This window comes from Cygnus olor, chromosome 4 (genome assembly GCF_009769625.2).
Source record: "Cygnus olor isolate bCygOlo1 chromosome 4, bCygOlo1.pri.v2, whole genome shotgun sequence".
NCBI classification, from domain to species: Eukaryota; Metazoa; Chordata; class Aves; order Anseriformes; family Anatidae; genus Cygnus; species Cygnus olor.
In genome coordinates, this window is record NC_049172.1 from 36,492,973 (window position 1) to 36,513,539 (window position 20,567).

General features: G+C 37.8%; 1 protein-coding gene across 10 annotated transcripts in view; it reads left to right on the top strand.

The window, feature by feature from the left end:
* Positions 1 to 20,567, top strand: part of INPP4B (inositol polyphosphate-4-phosphatase type II B) — a 347,812-nt gene that overhangs the window by 150,165 nt on the left and 177,080 nt on the right. The window lies entirely within an intron of this gene.

Here is a 20,567-nt window from a genome sequence, read left to right on the forward strand (position 1 = left end):
CCAGCTGAGTGTCTTGGGGGAGAGGTGTAATTCAGCAGAACAAGCTATTTCCATTGAAATGTTTTGTACTGAATTCCAAAATACTATTAATGTGACACGATGCTTTCCTAACATTTATATAGGGAAGCTGAGTAGATCTCACTCTGTCTAGTCTCAGTCATCCTAAAATTCTGTTCGCCTTTCTTTGTACTTCAGCACACAGATGGTTCCTATAATATAATTTGTCATATATTTGGAGAGAAGTACGCTGTTGAATTTGGTTCTAATTTCACAGTTGTTACATAATGTCTGCTTTGTTTTGTAAACCAAACATTCAATTGAAGAGCCTTCTTTTTTCTTTTTCTTTTTTTTTTTTACTACACGATAAAGTTTGTTGATCCATGCAGAGTTTGCTTTTGTATCCTAGAGAGGGTGAAGATTTATGTTGGTTATTTAAGTGGTTGAACCCATCTTAAAATTTAACTGACCAGTCAGAACAGGTACACTAAATCTGAATGGCATTTTTTTTGAATAAGGCTGAAGATCTTTGTTTTAAAAGAGGCAAAGCAATAGTAGATATGTGACAAAGGGAGATTGTAATAAATAAAATTGTTCAAGACAATTAGGAAATTCGGATTCAACCTGTGCCCCCGGTTTTTTAATGAGCAACTTAGCAGTTAAACTTCTCAACTGTGGTGCAAATGATGTCTTTGTTACTCCTACTCTTAGTTACAGAAAAGTCTGTCAAGACTTTGATCCTGTACTTGTAAATCATTGTTATACATGACCACTGGAAAGGAAATTATGATGACTGCAATGAGAATACATTTATGAAAATTCAGCTCTGTCAGCATCTCCTTTATAAATTTCTCTTTTCAGAGTTTTGTAAGTTGGGCATAAAAACTTGCTTTAGGCTAAATGTTGAAAGATTTAACACTAAACTCTTACATTTATATGGGGACTTCGGTGTAGGAATCTCTTATGATGACAGTTTGAATATACATCACAGCGAATAAAAATATGCAGTCATTTTTAGGTATTCCAGTTTGTGGTGCCTGGTGAATGCTGGGTCTCTGTAGGCTGTATGGTTAAAAACGATGCAGGCTTGGTAGCTGAGTGTCTGCTCTGTTAGGGAATAGTAGTCACTGCCCTCGGGGCAATGCGAGCATAACTGCGGTCAAGCAGTACTCAAAAGAATTCAAGAGGAGTAAAGCTCAAAGGGGATTTACATTTTTTCAATTAAATTCAAAAATACAGTCTTTCTGAGGGGAGTTCACTTAAGCTAAAAACTTATCTTTTTCTGAAAGAGGGAGAGAATTACGCTGAGTCACAAGGTGATCTGTCCTTGAATGGCTTTAGTATTATCCGGTGTCCAGATAGTGACTTTTATCTATTTCATCTGTGTATGCTAAGAATGTCTTTTGTCAAATATATGTGAGAAAGTGAAATTAGAAGGTCCATTGCCCTTGCCTATCTTATTTCCAACATCCCTGGTTTTAAAGTCTGGGGAATGCTACCTTTGTTTAAATAGCTCTTCTCCTTGCTTTTATGTTAATGCACAGTTGCATTTCTTTGGAATATTTATCCCTTCTTTTACCTTTCGTATTCTGATGCTAAATAAGTTTAACTATTTCAATCTTCTTACCTAAAATTAGGTTCACCATTCTTTACAACATCCTAATCCTGCTTCTTGAATACGAATGGCAAATGTACATAGTATTGCTGATAGAGTGGAAATACCATTCCTGATGCATCTGAAAAAGCTTATTTACTTTTTGAAGTTGTTCATGCCTCATACTCCGCCTGTTTATTAATGATATACTTAAGTCTTTCTGCTGTTATATTTTCTGAACAAATGTGCATCTAGCTTATAGAGGAATTGCTAGTTGTTACTAATTGAATGTATCACCTAGTACTTAATATGGTTATGTTTTTGTTACTCAGATCCTCTGTGTGTAATTCTTTCTGTATCATATTGAGGCTTTGCTCATTATAGGTTCTGCCTTTTAAATTTCATTATAAAGCTGCTATGATTTTTGTGTAGTGTTCAGTGAAAGTACGAAATAAAATTAGCCTTTTGACTGAGTCTCAAGGAACTCATTACTGTTTGAAACCTTCCATTTCCTGATTAGCCAGTCTGTTAATCTCTCTAATTTCTTTTCAGCTGACTAATAATTTTTGAAAAGGCACTATATCAAATTCTTTATTGAAGTCCAGAAGATAAGAGCTAGTGCATTTCCTTTGTCGAGACAATCAGTTATCTTACTGAAGAAAAATAAGAAATAAGTCTGGCTTGATCTCCATTTAATGAACATGTGTATTTTTCTAATGTGAGTTTGACAGTTACTATTTGTTAGATGATTCCCATACTACTGGATTTCATGCATGTGTCCACCTGTTCAGTGGAAGTATAACTTAAGTTAAAGAAGAGTTTCTGCATAAGATATGTGCAACTCTGCTAATGGACTAATCTGGACAAAGTTTTGAAATCTATAAGTACTAAAACGTAGAAAGATAACTTTGGGTTTTAACAACTTGTTACCTGAGATAATACTACAGTCAAACCCTAGGAATGGTATCAATTAAATTATCTATGCTTTTTTTTGGTTGAATATCAGGGTTAACTTTTTACTTTCAGACTTACTCTTCACTATCATGTCTTTTTTTTTTTTATTAACTTATGGTGGCTCAATATCAATGCAGCAGAAGAGAATTAGTTCCTCTGTTCTGTTATGGCTTCTGTAGTGTACCTGGTCTTCTACAGAAGAGCTACACAAGGGGATTGAAGGACACCTAGAAAAAGGATAACAGGAAGTCTGGAGCAGCTGAAAATCCATGAAGGAAAAAAAAATCAGGGGTCATAAAATGGTCTAAGGACAACAGAACACATATAAAATGTATATATTTATTTGGTTGATGCTTTGTTTAATATGGGATTATTTTAATGGTTTAAGTCAGATGTAACTGAAGTAAAAGTAGAGAGCATATGTAGAGTGTTAGGATAGCAATGAAAGAAAGTTAAGGGCATGAAATGATATAGCATTTGGTGAAATTACAGAGGAAAAAGGAAAAGCTTTATGCATATAATGGGTAAGAATATGAAAAAACGAGTTAAGATATAAGGGAGGATATGATAGAGTAGGCAACAAGTGAAGAACTGTAGACAGGGTCACATTTGTTTTGAACTTCGAATTAGGAAAGTAGCAGAAGAAACTGAGGCATCAGTTTCTGCATCTGCAGAAAAAATACATTTTATTTTTTAATTTATTTAGTTTGTTACGTGATTTTCTCTTGTTTGTGAAGTAATTGATTTTCTATAGAGAAAATAGGATTTGGAGCTTTATGCAGTTTTCTGCCATGAAGCATTTATTTCTCCTTCACAGTTTCGGAACTCAAAGATAAGGGTTCTGTCCAGGGCTTTTGCCTAAAGGGAAGAACAGGTCAGGGTTTTTTCAGAGGTACAAGTGTGTTAAAGCTCTTGAACGTTCATCATGGGTCCTCAGACCACATCCTCTCCTTTGCCTGCTTTGTTGAGGGAATGTTGTCTAAGAAACAGCATTGAAGTACAAAACTTCTAAGGTGAGTTGGAAAATACAGGCCATCGATTGATGACATTAATTTCTGGCATGATTTCGCAACACAGAATTAATATGTAGTAGATGAGTAGATGTACTGGATAGTTAAAAAAAAAAAAAAAAAAGTAATGCAGATTTTTTTTAAAGCCATGAAAATGCCTTTATTTTTAGCTGTTGAAGTCCAAGTTTAAGATTTGAATGAAATCAAATTCCTTTTTACACTAGATTTTCTTTTAGAAATGAATCCCCTGTTTTTATAATGGTATGACTTGACTGATGTGAGTTTGCCTCTTAATTCACGTGGGCACAGCTAGGAGCTTCACCATAGCCTTGTTTCAAGCATTATCTGTTACCAAAAAAAAAAAAAAGAGGTCTTTGTGTTTTAAAAATACCTGTTAAACGTTATATTTCTTGTGGTACTTGCTGACTGTTTCCCTGTTAAGTATATGGATATATAAATCTGCATTTAGTTGAATCCATTTTTTCCTGTGAGGTATCTTGGTGAAAGGGCTAGGGTATCACAGGTAGTTCAAATTATACTGTAATTTCGTTCTTTCTTCATGGTCTAGAAGTTCCAAAGTGTTTGTGTTAATTCTTGTGTATTTTCCTACTTTCTCCTTGTTTTCCTGGTGTTGGGGGGAAAAAAAAAAAATCCATTAGCAGCTTTGATGTTGTTAGGGTGGAAATGCTGTGCCCGTATGTTGGCATGCTGAGAGTGTGCAACACTGGAAAACCAGGTTTAGTACGTGAGCATTCAAATAACTAGAGTTTGTTTCAAAGATGGTGCTATTACTGCATTTAGTGTTTGGGTATTGAGTGTAGGGAAGTGGGGAGGTGGAAGTGAAAGAAAGAGTTCTTTTAGACAATCAGTTTAGTGTGGATATGTGGAAGAGGCATTACTATAGAAAAGACATCAAAAGGTGCCTTGCTGAATATGAGCAATGAGTACATTTTCACTTCTTAAAGTGTTGAAGCTTTTTCCTGCTTCCTTTGCCTGAGAACAGAAATGAAGTATGGAGCTTGTGCAAGAACTTCGACTGATGCCATTAGGCATTGGACCTGTGTTTGAAATCCAAAAATTTTAGACTGTGAGTGGAAAAAATAATACTTCCATTTTCCTTGAAAACATCTGTTTTTTATAACCCGAATGAGAAAACTTTGAAAACTTAATGTACAAAATAACAGTTTGTTTTTATCGCATCCGACTTCAATGTTTTTGTTTTCCAAATAATTTAAAATTTGGCATTTCAAAATACTAAACTACAGTAACTGGTATTAATAATGTACCAACAGGATCTGAGATTTTCAAAGAAAATTCTTTAAGCAACCATGGCTCTTTGTATATCTTCATATATATATTTCATATGTAATCTATCTTCTCTGAAGTCAGCATCCAAATCCTTTTTCAGAACAAAAAGATGCTTATAGATTTGTGGTTCCCATTGTGTTTTGCAAGCCATGCTTCTAAATCTACTGAGGAAATAAATCACTTGAATGGCGTGCTGGATGAGCGGCAGCATGGGAGCTGCACATCAGAAGTCTCTGAATGGCCTGGCTCTTGGTGTAGCTCTGGATTGCGTGGCTGAGACATGCTATTTTGGGATGGTTTCAATTAGGTCTTGGGCTTTGAAGAGGTATTTAAATAGCACAGTGTTTTGGAATACATAACTAAGTTTGTTAGGGGGATACCCCCAACTGTGTACAGAGGAAGGAAGCTGAGTAATCCTGTGGTATGTGGAATGGGAGACATGAGCTGATGGTCTTAATTTTGCTGCAGGCTTACTGTGTTATCAAAGGCAAGTCACAAATACTTTCATTTTGCAGAGGCTTTGATTTTTATGGAACGACCTTAGCGCATGAGATTAAGTATGTTTGCGTGCATGGCTAGGATCTGTGTGTTGGGTAACAAAGCTTCATGTCTGAAGATGCTAAGCACTGATGTAGTGGTAAGGTAAAGAAGCTTCTGCCTTAACAAAATGGGGGAAAGCACCTGGTGTTCTAAAGAGAAGTGCATGGGATGGTATGTACTTAACTTTTCTTTTTAATAGAAGGTAATGTAAAAAAAACAAATGCCAAGCTTCTTCCGTCTGTGCATCCTTTTACATGTTCCAACAATACTTGGTTGCGAGGAAGTTCTTTTACCTAACAAAATTCTGTCATTTTCATCGTTATTAATGGTTTTAAGCAGAAGAACACCAAGAAGCTGAGAATAAGTTGGAGTCTTTAATACACAAGTCCGTAGATTTTGTTGTTCACAGATACAGTTGTTGCATGGGTGTTTCCAAAGCTTCAGTGTGAGTCCTTTGTTCTTGGTTAGTGGAGGGTCCCTGCTCTGAGATAGCTACTCTGATAGTAAGTATCGCCATTCTGAGGGGAAAAATTCGATATTTCTTCTTTCTTCCTCAGTTAAGGTGCTGGTGGGCTACCAGAGGCATTAAAATTGAGATTTCATCCAAGTGCAACAACTTATTTGCACTTGACTGGGCATCTTTTTTTTTTTTTAACTTCTTCCAGAAAGACCTGTATGCATGGTACAGGGACAAGGAGGCTTTCTGTGTTGACCACTGAGGAGCTTTGAAGTGACACTGTTTGTGTCCCTTGTAAATATATCAGTCACGGAGAGGAGAATTTTTAGTTCTCCAGCTAAATTCCCCCGAAGTCGTTTGTCCCCATCTCTGCTAGTCTTGGGGCCTATGGTGGGAGAAGTTTTCCCCCACCCCTTCCAAGGGCAGAGTAATGATCGGGATGGAGCAAGAATTGAAAAACAGTTTCTCAGCAGCTAAACCAAGTAACAGGAGTGTATGGCATTTCTTTTTCCCAGTCAAAGGTTTAAAAGCACATGGTAATGAAGGTAGTAGAAGCAGAACTATTCTTTTCATGGTCTTGTAGCCAGAATTCATCCTCTACCAGCGATGAATTAGGATGTGTCACAGAGAATTGGTGCGCAAAGCTGTGCTGCAAGTCCTGGGTTTATTAACCCTTTGTTGCAGGAAGGGATATTTTGAGGTGTGAGTTTCACTGGGTATTACTATGGATGACGAGAAAAAAGCAATGCGATTTGAGCTGGCTATTATAGCTACCTTTAATTTAAGTGTTCCTGTGTGTAACCTACACTGAAATACTGTGTTGACCAGTTTTCTTGTTGCTCCCTAGGGATGCATATTTTTAATTTTTGTGTTGCTATTGCTTGTTTTAACATAGAAACATGTGGAGATGTTCTGTGGCATGTTTTAGGTTTGGTGTTGGTGGTTTTGGTTTATTTCAACATGAAATGTGTGTGTCAGACTCTCCTGATGTATTGCACAGGAATTCCTGTAATTTGCTGGAGCACAAAGCCATTTGTTAGAAAATGTTCTTCATACATGCAGAGAACAGAACTTATTCTCTGCAAGTAAAAAGCAGGAAAGTGAGGACTGGGTTACAGAACAATCACTGAACTCAGGCTGCTGTGCATTTTCCAGGAAAATGGCCAATCTAGTGCAAGTACAACAATTAAATGTTACTACAACAAAGAATTTATATGAAGCTCTATTGTGGATGCAGGTCTGTAATGTTCAGGCATGTGTTTGACCACTTGTTGTGGCTGATGTTAAAAGAAAGCTGAAGGGCACGGTTGTGAACTTGAAACTCTGCAGATCCAGTTCACAAAGGCCTCAATAGAGAAAGGCTGCAGATGTGTAAGTTCAGTAAAGAGGGGACTTTATCATGTGAACTTTATGACCAAGGACTGGCAGCTCTCTAGTGCCTAGCTCAATTTCTAGTTGCTAAAAAAGGAAAAAAATATATATGTAGAAAGGTGTAAAGTTGTTTTCTGAGCATAGGTTCAGCATAACCATGCTAATTCCTGGTGTCTCAGAATCAGGTGTTTGTGCTTGGTTGGCCCTGTGGCACAGGGCAACCTTTAGCGGTACCCTTCACACAAGAGGAATTGTTTTGCCAGATGATTCATGGGTTGCCAGTGGAGCAGGATTTGTAAAGAATGTGTTGGAACTGTTCGTTATTAGTGGAGGACGTGGGAAATTTAAGGGAGAAAAAGTGAGAGGAAAAAATATTGCTGTTAATATAATTAAACTGCGTAACTGGGAGTGGCTTTTGTTGTTGCTCTTCTGTACAGAGGCACTGCTAGAAGCACACTGAGCCTCTGCTCAGGAAGCATTGGTTTTCTTAAAGGGTATCCATTTGGTACAGGTGCTTATCTTCACAGAGAAATCTTGTCAAGCAAAATGATGGTCAGTCAGCAGATTTTATTTCTTGGAAAGAAGAGTTTTCTGAGATGACACTCTTCATTCCTCCAGTGAAACAAATCACAAACAATAGCTATGCTCCTGAGAAATGTTTAGCTTCTGTAACGCAATAGATTAATGAAAGATTAAAAACATGAATAATTCTTTGTCATTTTAAAAAGCTGTTTTTTTTGGGGGGGGAGGTGTCTGCCAGACTTGACTTTTTTGAACCATTTTTTCTGAATTCTGCTTGCTTAGGTGGTTGTTGGTAGCTGTAGTACTGGCAGGAGATCTCCTGAGTATAGGCATTTGTAAAGTGAAGTGCATCATTATAAAAGGATTTTCAATCTACATAGAAACACAGAAGGATTCATAGATTTGATGATATGAATGGTGACGGTGACAGTTGCAGCTATTGCTTCTTAATGCTGTCTTTGGGAAGAGCCAAGTTTATTTAAATATGGATTGTGCAGCACTAGTATTTTTAAGTACAAATTCAAGTTTCAAGTAGGCTCTGTTGTTTGAATAATCTGTGAAAGTAACAACCTGGGGTACCAAGAAGTAGTCCTGATGCATGTCCATCAGCAGCAGTGGGTCTTCTCAAAAGGCTTCTAACAGTTGTGTTTACAAATAAAACTCCAAAAGGCGGAAATAATATTGCTTTTTTTCTTATAATGGGATTTCTTTACATATGTTTCCTTTTGATACTTATAATGTAAAATAAGGTAATACATTTTACTTTGGTTTTGCACGTTAGTTGTAAAATTTCATAATAAATTACATGAAATGAAAACTGCTGCAAACTTGAGTGTTAAATTCTTGGTAGTGAAGAATGGAAAAGAGTGCAAGCTTGGCGTACCAGCTCAGTAAACTTTTTGTCTGGGGGACTGCATAAATCCTGGAAAATTGCTTCTGCTGTGTGATCCTTGCTAGCACTGCCAAGGATGAGATGTAAATATCCCTCTGCAGGGGCTTGCAGTGCTCTGCATTCCTCTGGTTGTTGAGGGAAGCAAAACCATCCTCTCTTTGAGGTATGGTGCTGTAGGCATATAAATTGGGAAGAAAAGCAGGGTCTGGGTGTTTTCTGGGTATCATGTAATCTGAATCATTTCTCTCTAACAGAGGCTGAAAATGCCATTCCTTGCCTCTCCTAATGAGTGGTGGTGGTGGTGTACAAGGTGAGATGCAGTTTCTGGAATTGTATGCTTCACTGTGTTAGCACTTCCTATACACAGTTACTATGGGAAGAAATGGGTGCATGTGAAGAACAAGGATGCTACTTATGGGAATAAAACAACAGCTGAATTCAACTGTGGTAGAATCAATAGCCACAGTGTCAGAAATGAGAAGGGCACTGGGAAACAGGGTGCTGGCATCCTGGACTTACGGGATGGCGAGTCCAATAGCCTAGGCACTCAGTTCTGGAGGGCAAAGGTATTTAATTTAAAATTGATGTTAGATGGTACATTCCACATGGTGTGTTACATGGTACGTAGAAAAGTAGATCAGGACAGAGTTTTCGTGACTTCACAGATAAAAGGCTTTTACATTTTTAAGTACTTGTTATTACTTAAAATGAGTAGGCTTCTCTTCTGACAGAGGCCTGACGTTTTGGCATTTTTGTGTTCATGAATTCCTGAAATTCATTCAAGGGATCTTTGTTTCTTATCTCACAGATGAGGAGGAATGTAAATATATTTAACTCAGAGCAACCTTGAGATTTCTTTGGATTTTGGGGGACCTTCATAAGATAAGTCCTTAAACTGTCCCTCTTGAGATATATGCAATTGTGAATTGCCTGCAGGTTTGTGGACCGTTGATGGTGGGTAGAGTGGTGCGTAATTCACTGCCTTTCTGTGCCATGATCTCTGTGTAGGAGGATGAGAATTTTAAGCTGCAGTGTTTAAATCAGACCTGTCATGCATATTTTGTTAGTTCAAATACTATCTTGAGCTGAAACCTTGCATGCAATTTGAATCAAGACCTTTAAAAAAGAATGTTCAGCTATTATTTTTAATGTGGATTTTCAAGTAAGTTTAGGTATGTTTTAGTTTTTGTAGGGAGTGATGTACTGAACAACATGAACTTTGGTTTTACTCCATTCTGTTCCTTTCAAAAGCAAGAGAAGAGTAATTTAATAGTGCTCGTTGTGCTGATTCTGAGACCGTGATGATGCTTACGTTGACAAGTTTAGAGTTGAAGTTTTTGCAATAGTATTAAATTAGATATTATTCTAAGATCTTTTCATGCTTAAAATTGAGCAGATTGACTTCATGAAATCATAGAATGTAATAGAAAGCATCCTCTTCTAGACTGTTTCCACTGAAGGTGTATGAATAAGCAACCCATGTACTTCGGATTAACTTCTCATTTTCAGTCTTCTATCTTTGAGTAAAGCCCACATTTTAATGACTCCTATGTATACATGCGAAATTTAAGTAGTAAATCTGTATGGGAATGTTCAATTTGGTTTTGTTTTTGTTGATCTGGCAGTTAAATTCTTAATCCTTAGGATATTTTAAATAATAATACAGCTTTGTTAGTCCAAGTACTTGAAAGCATTCTGATCCTTTTGATTCTTTCTTCCTGTTCAGAAATTAACTGTGTATAAATAGAATAATCCAGGTATGTTTTGTGGAGAATTTTAAGTTTGTTGCGATGGAGGTTTCTATACTCATTTCTTACAAATACCCAAGATACTAGTGCTGTAGAAAATAATCACCAAGTTTGGTGAATACGTGTGAATGAGATTTTTCACTCTTTGGAAAGGTGTAATAACCTTGTTACAGGCAGTTTCTAATCATGCATATGTCTTTATCATCTCTTTCCACTATATTACGCATATTTTTATAAAGTATTATTTATCATTAGGCAGCTTTTTTCCTCAAATGAGTCCATTGCATGTACAGCTGAATTTTTTTTTGAATTTTTTCTTTCAAGTTCTCTTTTGTATTCACGTGGGATAGCAGTGACATTTAGAGAACAGCTTAAATGATGCCTCAGAATAGAATGCTTTCTTGAAGGACCTTTGTCTCTCTTTTTTATCCCATTTCTCATGCTCCTAAACTTGAGTTTGGAATTCAAACAGCTCTTTTGTAGCCTATTTCTCTAGTCATTTTAACTATCTTATATGCAGATTTCTTTGTGATCTTCAGTTAAAAATTTTTTTCTTGTATTGTTGGAAAAAGACGCTAACTGATGCAACATTTACCACAGTCCATCCAACAGAATTATCTATTTGTTCTTGAGTTTTTACTAGTAATTTAAAATGATGTGGCACAAGAGCAATAAGTAAAATTGAGAGTATTACTTAAAAATACCCCATCAGTTGGTGTGACTATTTGACTATTTTATTTGCCAATTCAGTCAAACTAGTCCCAACTATATGTATGCATATTTCAAGTTGTTGATGTTAGAAGAGCATGTATGACACTGAAATCTTATAACTGCTCTAATGTGACTGATTCTGAATTTTGTTTTCTATGCATCTGCTTTCTTGCCAGCTGTTTTATCCTCTTTTCATTTGTTCCACTCACAGGTGGAATAAATTACTGGCATTAAGCAGAGTTCATCCAAACACCTCCTGGATTCATTTCTCTCATTACATTCTCATCTTTTCTTCTTGTCCTTTGTAAATGTGGCTGTTACTGTTTTAGATCAACATCTTGATTGGTTAACTGTAGCATAAGAAATAAGTGATAAATGGGTGTGGGGTTTCTTGTTGTTTTTGCTTGTTTTTTTTTTGTGTGTGTGTGGTTTCCTTCTGAATGGAAGTGTGCCAGTGAGCTACTGGATGTGGCCTTTTTTGACATCGGAAATTTCATTGGTCTTATTAGGAAAGTGGGTACATGAGCCTTGACATTCGTGCTAAGTTAATTCATGTCTTGAAATGCTTACAGGACTTAAAGACTCATGCATTTTATCCAGAGGGCTCTGCGTTGATTCTTAGTGAAGTTTAAGGGGTGCATCTGCAAGAAGACTTCTGGCAACTGCTGTAATAATCAGGGTGGAGGCAGAGGGTCTGTAATTATACAGAATTTATTGTATGAGTTGGAAGATGGCTTGTGAATACAACTTATTTTACATATAAGCCGTTCTGTGTTGCATTTATCTTTTTCACTTTTAGATATAATTGTAAAGAGGAAACCTCTGAACATGGATTTTCTACAATTACCACCATCCTGTCAGCGTACGGGATGATGCCCTGTTCAGGGCACTACACTGCAACCTGTCCTCAAGCTGAACAGATTACCATATTTTAACATGTTTAACTACAAATGATATAATTCATCTTGTTTTGAAATGCTGTTCTTTTATAAATAATTACTTGTTGTGCCAGATTATGGGAGTACTGTGTGTGGGGGAAGAAGTGAGGAGAAACTGTAGGTTTTGCAGACTGTCAACTGTGAACTTGACAAAATTTTTTTGGTAGGTAAGGCTGCTACCACTTTTTCAGAAGTATAGCCTATGTGCTGTTTATTAAGTAGAAGGTCCTACTTGTTTTCAAAAGTCCTCAAGATGTTGCAATACCTGTAGTCAGCCATTAAACATTCTGCAAATTCTCATCATCTGTAGGAAGTTAGATCTGTTCCTTCGACTTACTTAGAAACAAATTCTGTTATTTCATCTGCATAACAGTAAAACATTACTGCTAATTTTTTTTATCCTCTATTGTTCTACAGTAATGTTCTAGTGAATTTCTAGTATTTATTTTGATCCAAGAGCTGTTACCCGTTTGAAACACAAGCATGCTCCATCAGGCAGTTTACCTAGATCTGGACCGAGTTCAATACAGTTTATACCCTTTCTCAAACCAGCTTTTTTTTTTTTTAACGACTTGACTTGTGTTGGGAGAAGACTAGCTAAGGATATTTAGTGACAGTATTTCTTTTAGAAGTAGAATTTCTGTTCAGTGGCATTGAAATACACACCTTTTAAAAATTTCCAATTCACTCTTCTGGTGTCAATTTCTGTGGATCCTGAGAAACGATACTGACTTTAAATCTCTTCACCCTACAGCATTTCATGTCATTTGCTGAGGAAGTAAAGGGTGAGTCAGCAAGTGCTGTCATCTTAGCAGAGCACTGTTGGAAGCAACAAAGGATGCGATGCTGAAAAATTATCCTGTGTATCAGAGGTGAAGGAGCAGTGCGTGAAATATGAAAGAGCAAGGGGGGGAAAAAGCTGTCACAGGAATTTGTGCTATAACTTTCCCGTCTCCTGGTTGTGGCAGCTTAATAAGCTGTAGTGTTGTGGCTGACAGCTGGATACCTCACAGAAAATATCTGTCTGGTGGGCTAGAATGGAGATGGCTTTTTTTTTGAAATGTTAGAGAAGATCTTGTTGTGAGTGTTTGTTTTCTTAGTTAACTTACAGCAGTTTTGGGGTGGTCCAAGTCAGGATCTATAGGAGTAAGCAGTCTCTTATTAGATGAGCAGATATGATAGAGAAAGCAAACAAGGTTTCAGGCACACGAGTTTCCTTGAGTCCATGAAGGAGATTTTCTTGAGTTTCCTTGAATCCACTGCTGTCATGTGCCAAAAACCAAGTTGTCTGTTCCTTTCTGTTTTGTCACCTCATCTAATAACAGATACTGTCTTTCCCAGCAAATGTTACCTTGCTGAATTTCCAAATAGGAAGTTAGAAGACACAAGCAAGAATTATAAACGCAGTCAAATTTCAGACCAAAGCATCTTTGCTAGGAACGATGCTCCTACTGTTTGTGGAAGTATGTTATTTGCTGACAAGGTGTGATTGAAACAGTCCTGGAAAATTACTACTTCTCAGCTTAAGAATAAGTTGTTTTTTTTTTTTTTCCCCGAGTAGTGCAGATTTTTAAATGTATTAAATGTTCACTCTGAACCTTAGGATCTTTTTTTCATGATCATGATGTATATTTTGCAAGAAACAAGCAATTTAAAAGTATTTACTGCATGTCTTTATTCCCACTCGTAAAGATTCGTAAGAATCAGCATTTAATTGCTTACCCCTGTCAGCCATGGCTATCACTTTCCTGAGCCTGCTAATCAGTCTGGAAGCAGGGTGCTCACAGATGATTCGGTTTTAACTGCAGCCATGCAGCAGCTTGATCTTGCTTATAGGAGAGGATTGCTGTGCCTTGCAGATTGCAATTAGTTATGTGTTGTTTTTTTTTTTTTTTAAAAAAAAAAAGATGATATGGAAAATAGGGGGGGTTATCTTAATATGGAAATTAAGCACAGTGACACATACAGGTGAGGAAAACCATTATGACTGTAAAATGGTTTTGAGATCAAAATCATGTGCGTTTTGTATGGAAGTGACTGTGAATATAATTCCACTGATCAAAATCAATGAAATGCTCTCAAACTTTTCTCTGTTACAACCTAGTATTGAGAAGTAAAGGAACTGTGAGATGTGTGCTTTGGGCCTTGTGTTTTAAGTACAGAAGCACATTTAGGTTGCTGCAGAATGTTAAATATGACCACGGTGACATCTTCTTCCTGCCTGTACAGGAGACAGTGTAGCTTATGGGAGGGATAAGACTTCTATCTTGAAATAGCTTTTGAAGCTAGCAGTGAATTTCTTTAAATAATAAATAAACCTTCAGTTTCTCATCTCAGGAGAGAGAGAGGTTTGTGCAAAGGTCAAAGCACCATCAAAGATTGTTTGTTTGTTTAAAGATGGCTGGCAAGTAGGCTGTTTGTTTGGGTATTTATATCCTTAGGAGCAAAATTCCAGTTATGCGGGTTCAGCTGTTCTAGTCAAAGAACAAAATACTTTCTTAAATGAAAGAAATGAATTTGTACGTTTTTCTTTGTAGATAATTTTGGAAATGTTTGTATTTGGGTAGTTGGAAATGTTTGTATCTGTACAGTTTCTGATAAGTCAGAATAGACATCTGCTGCCTCTTCCCAGGAGCTCCCCAAGGTTCCTGTGAGAAAATTCCTCTCTCCCCTCAAGGGTGGGTTGTCAGCAGTGCAGCTGAAGCACTGGGGGGCCCTGGACACAATATTCAGTTGCATGACAGTACTGTGGTTCTTCAGGATGGAAGAGCCATTATCTAGGGAAGAACAGTTATAGATTTGCTAAAATAGTCTTTCATTAATAGATATGTCTTGCCTAGTAAGGCAAAGAAATCAGAACTCTTAGCAAGCCTTAAAAAAAAAAAAAGGGGGAAAAAAAAACACACTCATTTCTCTAACCTATATTTATCCCTTTTAGCACAGTAAATCCGATGATAAATTTTACCCTGAGTTCCTCAAATCAGAAGTGATGGCCATCCATTAGGTAATATGGGCACCAGACCTTAGCCTCCCTATGGCTTACAGTTCTTTTAAATATTATTACAGAGTGTCATAGGAACAAAAGAAAAAGCCTCATTGATAAAATCTGACATTTCCCTGCTCTTCTGAAAAGGCTTGCAAGAGTTCTTCTGCTTGCTAAAGTGAAGTTTGGCATGTGAAGAAGATTCCTGATCTCCTAAAGAAAAAGTGTTGTCAGGTGAGGGAACTCTTTGCCCACCAAGCTGTTTTGAGGAACTCAGAGTCAGGAGTAATAGAAATAGGATGAAATACAGTAGTGTCCAAGTACAGTACTGCGTTTTCTCCTAACAGAAGCTTTTTGGATGAACTAAGACTTCATGCATTGGCAACAATTGAGATAAAGGACAAAGCAGGTTAGTTGATTAAGTGTCTCTGAGCAGCAGATGTAATACAGCAGAGATGAATCAAGGGAACTGTGTTCAATATAGAGAAATTAGGCCTTTTCTGGAAACCTGTGAATAATGTGATCACTTACGTTCAAGAAAGATAAATTAGGACTGGAACAGATAGGAAGATCTGGGGAATGGAAGCCTATTGTATCATCATGTATTGGAAAAGCTTGGCTTATTATCCTAATAAAATGAAGTACAAGAGGGCGTATGATTCCCTTCTTATGAATACATCAGGAGACCAGTGTGAGGAAGAGAAAAAAATTACTTACCTGAAGAGCAAATGAGTATAAACTCTCCACAAATAATGCTCAGCTGCAAATTAGAAAATGATTCTGATCTATTATGGCAATCAGCTTCTTAAATGACTTTCCAGTCAGAAGAGGAGCTCAGAAATTTGTGAAGGGGATTTTATTATTTGTTGTCTGATAGCAAAATATTAAAACAAATGATGTGGAGGTGCTTAGAGTCGTGTGTTGCTAATGAGTTTTATTAAACTATCTGTTGTTGATTGCTTTTTCAAGCTTTTTTGACCACTTTTGAGGGGAGTGGGATTAATCAGAAAATGTGTATTGTGACTGCATTCTTTAGTAAAACAGAGCTGAAGCATCTTGCTCTGCTTCTCCAAATGCCTTCTGCTGATATCCAGAATACTGACTGATGGGCACTGCCTGTAAACATGGCACAGACTTGAGGGAAACAATGCTGCTGGTTTTAAATGTCAGCAGAAGTTCTTTCAGGTGGTGATACATCTGTGACTGTGTGTAGAGGTAACTCCAGTGAAAATCCACTGCTGGAGTGCCCTGACAGAGACGCCAACTGGAAAATGCAGGAGGTGGAGACTGACTGGCTGAGCAGAATTCCTGTGAAATGTTCGCTTTAAACTTTATAAATTCACATTTAAAAGAAAAAAAAAGTCAACTTAAAGGAGTGGCAGGGGAATCAAGTCTTGAACTTTCTCTTTGCATAATTTTACAACAATTCCCTGCCTCTGACTTGAAGGGGAGCAGAGAGTTGGTTAATTCTGTCCCTTACATAAAAAGAACTCATTCAAAATACTGAGCTTAAGCCCTCCTGTCCCCCCCAGCAATGTCCCCAGGTGTTGACAGAGGGATAATAGTAACTCCTAGAGGGACCTTGGGTAGAAGATGTGTACTGGGGACAGAATTGCTCCAGCTGTAGAGAGTTTTAAATCCTGGGTTCTTGTTTTCAGCTGCTCAGATGAGTCAGACCACACTGGGAGTGTTGGAAATACCTATAGGAAATGCAAATAGAAACTTTGTATCTCGCAAATAACTGGCTCATCAGTGTAAATGGTGTCATGTTTAATTTATAGTAAGGTTTCTGAAGAACTTAATGTGACTTTTAAGGAAATAAATACAAATTATGAAATGCAGCTTTTAGCATACTCAAAAATAGACTGTTTATTCAGCAGAGAAAAAAGTTCATTTCAATTTTGTCAAGGTCTCCAGAGTCACAGTGTAATTTTTACAAATTTTGCTGAAGTTTGTGTTCTAGTAATATTGTGCTGTTGTGCTCTTCATCTGATCAGTCCAGCAATATTTGCGTTAATTTATGCTGTGAATCGTATACTGAAGTGAGACTGAGTTGGCTGGCTGTTGATCAGAGAGCAGTATATGCTTCTCACCACCGTTGGCTTGCATCCTCTGAGTGTCCCCTGAAATAAGTGGTTAGAGTGCGAGTTCTTTCCTTGGTGTTTCTAGCATGGTTTTTTGGCACAGGTTCTCTGATATTTGCAAGGAATTTTTATTATTTTTCTGTCCAGTTGCCTCAGGCCCTGTGAGCAGTGCTGAATGTTATCATGCTAGCAGGGCATTTTTCCCTGAAATTCCAGCTTGAAAACTAGGGTTAGTCTGCTGCTTCAGGGAAGCAAGATGCTCAGACAGACTTGGAGACAGAAACAGAGCAGGACACATCAGTAAAATCTTGTTCAAGCAAAATGCACAGTTAGGTGAAACAAACAAACAGACCAACTGCATATATTACCTTCTCTTTTTTTTATTTTCATGTCCCATTTTCTTCATTACTCTGCAATGAGCGTTTTTGGGATGCATTTCTCGAACAGCTGGCTATCCCTGGCTGCAGTTAACTGCTACTTTTATTTTTTTTGGACTGTGCAGTCTGTGTTGGTGATCTTTGGGTAGTGGAACTGTAATAACTGCCTGAGGTACTCAGACTTGAGCAAGTAACAGCTCCCTGTTGGCTGGTCCATATAAATGAATAGCCAAAAAAGCTTTGCAATGCTCCATCAGTAGCTTGCGCACAGAAGCTCAAATGTGCCTTCTGTGACTTTTCACACTGCAAACGCAGAGGGAAGAAGGGCATCACGAGCATCCTGAACAGGGTTTTTACTCTTCAGACTTTGCAGATTGTTCCTGGTATACAACAGACTTCAAAAACTGTACGTGGAGTGATTCCCTGAAATCATCAAAGGCAAGAAAGCAACTGGCTTACTGCCTGATTGTAATGACTAAATACTTCAAAGAGAATGTTCTTTTATATTAAGACGATAATTGCCTAGAATATCCAGTACTTATATAAGACTACAGGTTTTTTTCACATGGTTGGGCTTTAAGAAACAAAAACAACAACAAAAAAAATGAGATGGAGAAAATGCATGTATATTTTTATTAATATAACAGGTCATTATAATGATTTAATTATTGCATTATTATATTAATAATGTATTAGCAGTCATTGTAGTAATTTCAAAATTTTGACTCGAGGTTGGTGGGGAGGTTAACTGAAGTGCACTGTGTTGCTGCCCCTGCCAGACAGTGCTGAGCATTCAGGGGGGTTCTGCTAGTGGCTGAATGTGTTGTTGTTTCCCCAACTTGGCTGGATGTGTTGCAGCTGAGAGCTCTGTGAAGAGATGGTGTTTCAGGCCCCTGCAAGGGTCAAACCATCACTTGCAGGTGTTTCTTCATGGGTGCAAACTGTGTGTGCTGAAACCACAGTGTAAAGGTCATGGCTTGCCAGCAGCTGTTCACAAGGGTGTGCTGGTGATGTCATCATGCAAAAGATGCCTTGCAGCATGGGTCTGTGTTAACTCTTTGCTGAGAGTTAACTAGGTGCTGCAATACATGAGTTTTCCTTCTCAATTCAATGCAATGTGCAATAGAAACTGATATTGCCAGAGTATCTGTAGCCCAAGTCTCAATAAAGAGCAAATTAGTAGTAGCAGTAGAGCATCTATTTTCAGTGTTGCTAGGACTCAAATACAAGTTGTCTCCAATTTATAAAGACCATTTTGTCACTTCTAATCTCTCACATATCCTTGCAGTTGACAGATCCTTTTCTCTGTGGAGAAAAAAAGTTGATTGAAATAGGTTAGAGAAACGAATACTGCTCATTCTATATACCATGTTAACAAGGCAAATAAACTTCCTCCTCCTTCTGTTTTTCAATCTATTTTGTGAAAACACTAAGATTATTTAGATTTATATGGATAGATATTACAGCTTTTTCTTATTTACTTTGACTCCAAAATGTGGGATTTTGCCTTCAAGGATTAGTTATTTATCTTATGAGTAGCTGTGGAAATGAGCAGACCTAGATAAGGTGAGGTTGCTGTAACTGTATTTCAGAAGTGTGACTTTAATTTTTCTGTGTTTCAGTTTTGGGGCATATGTGATCTCAGAGCTTTGTGGGAGAAAATGCAATAACAAGAGCTGTCTTTTTTTCCTCCTAGTGTAACTTCAGTGCAGTCAGTTCTCCATTTGTGTGTGTGGTAATTTGCAGACTAATGTCAGCAGCTGAAGCTGTGAGCTGTGCTGAGTCTGGCCCTGTACCCAAGCTGTAAAATCCTTCTGGAATTGGAGCTGCAACAGACCATTATGTAGATATGGCCTGTATCATTTCCATAGAGGCACGGTGCAAGACAGTACAGCTCCGGTATGGCTGGCAATTATGTCGAGTCAATAAGCCTTGGTGGGGCTGATCTGATTCTTTCTAGCGTGTCTCAAAGCACTCCTAATGTACAGATCTTTCTGTCTGTTGGCGTGTTCCAGCTCCTGCTTGGATATTGCAGAGGTGGTGTGTTTGTTGCAATACACTTGTTATGGGGCAGGTTCATAAGTAATACATGATTTCTGAACTGTGGATTTCAATTTTTTTTGAAGGCAGTTTTGATCATGTGCCCTAGCTGTAAGTAAATAAGTTAAAAAAAAAAAAAATGTATTTGTTATCAAGTATCTGATTGCTGCTTTTTATTCATACACCTAGTTAGGCACCTGCATAAGCTGTTAAATCTCGGTAACCTCAGTTGTCCCAGAGGAGGCATCTCCCAATGCTTATTTTGTGCCATGTGTTGGCAAATGAAGTACACCTACACTTCCCTAGAAAGAGTATAAGATGCAGCCTACACAGAGAAGCGGGAAGATACTCAGTTGCAGAGAAGTTGGGAGGAAAAGCAGATGACTCTTAGAGACTAAGATCTTAATTTTCTACTATCCTCATTCTTTTTTGTAAAGTGTGCCCAGAGGTAGTACGTAGTCTTGCTGCTGCATAAACAAATGCTTCTGATTCCATGCTCTGCAAAGCAGAGTCATTGTCTAACCTTGCTTGGGAAAAGCGTCCAACTGCATGCAGGTACGCCGGCCCTTCTGCTTGACCCTTCCAGATGAACAAACAGCTGAAATTGTCCCTTGGTATAGAGCAAATCATACCAGCTTTCTGTGGAGTTGTGGTAGTTGTGTTAGAAGAGTTTAGTGCTTGCCTTCTGTGCAAAAGGGACTGTGGGGGAAAAGAAGGGTGCTGATGGTCACTGCCAGGTGACACAAGGGTAAAATTGTCTGCATGTGTGTTCTTATACCACTGCCAGAGTTGTACTGAGGGAGTGAAATTGTGAATGCCTTCTTGAAAAGCTCTAGTTTGAAGGAGTTCAAGTCAATTTTTCTGTGACTGCTTTAAGTAGCCTCTTACCGTATGTTTTGCCTCACGTGGAAAATACCTGGGCATTGTGAGATGGCTGGACATGTAATGGTGGTGTCAGAAGAGGGCGTTTGAGCAGCCCGTGGCAGTAGGTACGGGGAACTCATTGAAAGTCAAAGGGGATTTGGTGTGGTAAACCTAGTG